Raw genomic sequence first — 4,592 nt, forward strand, 5'->3', positions numbered from 1 at the left:
ATGATGGTATCGATATACAATCGTTGGAGTCGTGGACCTAAAGGAAAATGTCTCAATACTTTTTAGGCACTTTGGATTCCTTCCCTTTTTACCCTCCACTTTATATCTAGGTGATTCGCAATGAGGACATATCGTCAAATCTTTCTTTGTCCCATAATACAAGATGCAATTATTCTCACATGCATCGATGCGCGCTTTGCTTTCATCCCTAGGTCCTGTCAACATTTTCTTCATTACCGCCACTTTTCGTAAAGTATTTTCTTTTTGGCAACCAAGTTCTTAGCATAGACAAGAGTGCGCTCACACTATTTCCGGACCAACCATACTGTTTCTTCAAGTCATGAAGCTCTACAACTGCAGATAGAGTTGTCACATGACCCTCACATGAAGGGTATAATTTTTCTTCGGCTTTACTTTTGTATTCAACATACTTTTTACCCAAATCTGGTTCGGGAACAAAAGGTTGTTCAAAATCAGAAATTTGATCAGTAGCCCCTCCATACACATCACCCCTTACACCTTCATGCACGCCATAACAAGCATCAACAAGATTCTCTAACCCAAGCCCTCTATCTTCAATGTTTTCATCTTCAACTATGTCTATCACAGGATACTTCAATTGTTTTTCACCATGTAAGGACCATATAGTATACTTTAGATCAAAACCATTTTGAATTATATGCCTTCGGACTTCGTCAAACACCAATCTTTTCCCATTCCGACATGTTACACAAGGACAAGGACATGTTGTCAACCCTTCATATTTTTTTTGTGCCAAATCAATAAAACTAGCTACCCCTTCCCTATAGACGGTGCTCACTCGGTTTGGTTCATGAATCCACTCTTTCTGAATCGGCCGTGACATTCTACCATTATGTAGATACAAAGATAAGAAAGAAAAAAGAAAGATAACTCTCGAGTTAGTTAATTTGAAGCAATCATAGATGACTTAACACTATTACTACCAAGCTCAATTACTTTGTCGGGTCTTGAAAGATTTTCAATAGAGACTTGACAATTTTTGATCGAGCTACTATTCTACCAACATAAATCACTATTCTACTAATAGAAATCGGGGAGACAATGACTTCAAAGTTCAAAGCACATTCATAATCAAACTATGTCAAACGCCAAAGCATTCACAAAGTAAAATAACACTATAATCACAAGAAGAAAATTTAAGACCCAGTAAAACATTTAGATCGAACTTAGACCAACCTAAGTTAGGAAGCCGAATGTTTGAATTCAAGCTACCATGACTGAAAATGGATACAAAATGTTGGAACACTAAAACTTGGGATTCATTATACTTGAACATTTTTAGAACAAACACATATTTTAGTATTTCAAATAGAGGGTGCTCAAGATTATAGGACTAGCACCACCAGTCCACCACTATGAGTCACACAGAAAAAAAAAAACAATTAACAAAAGCCAAACAAAGCCCCAATGTCCTAAATAGATATAAATATTAAACAATTCAGGCACAAATTATGAATTATGAATGGCTAGCTTCAAACAATCAAGAAAAAAAAAACATAACTTTATAACTTCAAATCCTTAAAGCTAGGATTTTTACGCAAAAACATAACTTTACAATTTCAAATATTTCAAGCTAGGATTTTACGCAAAAACATTGCCTAACTTGATATAGAGATTCTGTCAAACATAAAAATTTCGTAAACAAAAAAAAAAAAAAAAACAAATAAACAAAAGAGCAAACATTAAGAACATACCCTCCAAAAGCCGAAAGTTATCTGTCTAAGAGAGAGACTTCCAGAGATAGACTTCAATAACCTTCTCCAGTAATCCTTTTGCCAATTTATCTATTTCAAAACATAAACCCAACTATATTACAAATAACTCAAACCATTAAAAGCAAAAATATCATTCTATTATTACTATTATTACTATTAAGAACTCATATTACTATTATTATTATTCCCATTACTCTTTCTTTCTTTCTTCTTCTCTTTCTCTTTGTTGTTTCCTTCTTTATATTCATTTTTCTTCTCACTGATTTTGAATATATCTCTCCAACGTTTAGAAGTTGATGATGACTCAACTTATGGCCATGGTCGACTTTCGGTTAAACTCGGTTTCTTGTTCTAGCTCTAATGGAACTGAGTTGGGTTTGGGGTCTTGGGAAATGAGGTGTAGAGGTAGAAGCACACCATCTGCTATCAACTCATCACAGAAAGAAGATGGGGCTGTGGACAAGAAGGGTTTCTAACCATCCAAAACTCAAACTCCGGAGAGTTAGGATCATTACTTCTTTTCTCACCGCTTACTTGAAGATAAGGTTTGGGGTCGTTTTGTTTCATGTTCTTCTAAGTTTGGTTTGTCTTCCATTGTAGCGTAAGGAGAGTTGAGAGAGAGAAGAAGAGGAAAGAGATTTGGGTGGGTGTGAAGCTTCTACAAGATAATGAAATGAGATATATCGCAAAGATTCTGCCAAAGTTTGAGGAATTGGCACGATATTTTACCCAAAGATCAAAACTCAAAAGTACAACTGAACAATTGAAGATGCTCAAAAGTACAAATAACTCAAACCTAAAATTATAAAAAGCCAACAAATAATCAAACGTGTAAAATTATGTAATACTAAGTTCGAGACCTTACCTAGCTAGCGAGTGAAGTGAGTCTGATTTTGCGTTAGGGTTTTGAGATTGAGGCCGATAGAAAAGACGATACTGTTTAGAAGAAAGAGAGATGAGGTCAAGAAAGAGAGATGAATTTGACGCCCGCATCTTATATCACATGCCTAACACGTGTTTTAGTTGTGACGGTGTATAAAAATAACTCTAACCCCTATTTGTCGTCACTATTTTTCTATGCATTTTTAAAATAAACTAAAATACATTTATGAATTATAGTGACGCTAAAACCACAAACTGATGCCTACATGCTGTCACTTCCTTTCTAACGCCACTTTGGCGTCACAAAACCAAAAAAACCCCTGTCACAAAAACACTGTTATGGTGTAGTGGATGTACATATACTGGATGGTTTGCTCATCCTCGAGATTATCGTCTCTTAGACATGGTAACATTGATGTACTTAATTTCCGATTTAATTTCTACACTATGATGGTTCTTGGGAGAGAATAACGGATGAGATGCAGGCCATAACTGATAAGTACTCAAAAAGTGCTATTTAACCATCGATTATGCCTATTGTTTAGCCATCTTAGTGGACTAATAGTATTTATAAGTTGTGTTTTAAGATTCTACAGGTGAAAAAGAGAGTTTTGTAGAATATTAGAGAAAAAGGGGTAAAACGGAGCAATTCGGAGCATCAAGGATCACATGGGAGGCCCATGGACAATCATGGATAAGGCCAAGGAATTAGAGCTATTAAAGATGCGACTTGGACCTATTTTAAAGCCTATTTGAAAGCCCAAGGCCAAAGGATTCGTTGCTTGGACCAAAGCCCGCAAAAGAGGATAGAAGGATAGAGTAGAAGAGACAAAATCGGCTAATGCGTCTGGGACGCATGGATCGAGCGTCCAGACGCATTGATCGCGTTTGAGACACATGAATAGTGCGTCCAGATGCATGGATCGATACTGTAGCCAATTTCTTCTCAGTTTTGGAGACGAAGTTGGACTCTGAAAGAAGTCTATTTGTATTAGGAAACAAATGACGGTTTGAAATGCTTTTAGAGCTCATTGTAACCTCTATAAATAGAGGACCTAAGTGCCTCATGTAATTTGCCAATTCACTTATATTCTTGTCTCCTAACTTGAAAGAGAGAGAGATTAATAATAAAAGATCGGTTTTAACTAGCTGAGTCTTAATAAATTAGTCTTTCTAGTCTTATGTTTTTTGACTCTTCTTCTTCTCATTCTTCGTGTTCTTCCTTCTTTATGGAAGGCTAATCTTCTCCTTCAAGGGAGGAGATGAAGCCAGTACTTAAGGTTTAATGATTCTTTTGGTTCATGGTGTTCTTCAATCAGGTTAGTTATTTATGTTTTTAGTTATTAGTTCCATTGCCTACACCAGGGGATGGAAGTATAGAATACGGTTTATGTTTAGCAATATTAATATCATGCTAGTGTTCTTTACCTTTCTTCTAGTAATATAGTTCTTTAGAGTTAGGGAAGTATTCTTTGTGTGTCCTTTTGTTAGGGTAGCTCAAGGAATGGTCACCTAGGGGAAGTATTCTTTGTGTTTGCCTTAAGTGGTGATTCATTGAATGGCCATACTATTAGGAGTACTCCTTGATGTTGCTCTCCATGTAATACATTGAATAGCTGCCCGAGCTTACATAAAAGGAAAGAAGATATTAATAGCATAAACATAGGAACAACCTTAAGTAGAGTTAATTGTTAACGATGTTTTAGTCCAAAGGGCATCGGCACTCGCCGATTGCCTAATTGTAGTCTACTTGTAAGAACAACCATGAAGCGTAAGGTCATATATTAAAAGTATTGGTGGATTCTAATCTCTTGAATTCCCCCTCTTATAAATTCTCAATAGTTTAGTTAATTTAGTTTAGTTTAACATTAGAATCTAAAAATCTCTACAATCATAGTTTTTAATCCCTTAAACGCCTTTCCAAATCCTCCGCCATTCACATAACATACACTT

The 4,592-nt window shown here is 35.8% G+C and overlaps 1 long non-coding RNA gene across 1 annotated transcript; it reads right to left on the bottom strand.

Moving 5' to 3' along the window:
- Nucleotides 1-514: 514 nt before the first annotated feature.
- Nucleotides 515-2,715, bottom strand: LOC147496739 (uncharacterized). The gene is made up of 3 exons (XR_015194274.1): nt 2,623-2,715; nt 1,737-1,826; nt 515-866 (listed from the first exon to the last, which is right to left on the bottom strand). It is a non-coding gene; the product is annotated as an uncharacterized LOC147496739 (long non-coding RNA).
- Between the last annotated feature and the right edge of the window lie 1,877 nt (nt 2,716-4,592).

This window comes from Coptis chinensis, chromosome 5 (genome assembly GCF_015680905.1).
Source record: "Coptis chinensis isolate HL-2020 chromosome 5, ASM1568090v1, whole genome shotgun sequence".
Taxonomy (NCBI): domain Eukaryota; kingdom Viridiplantae; phylum Streptophyta; class Magnoliopsida; order Ranunculales; family Ranunculaceae; genus Coptis; species Coptis chinensis.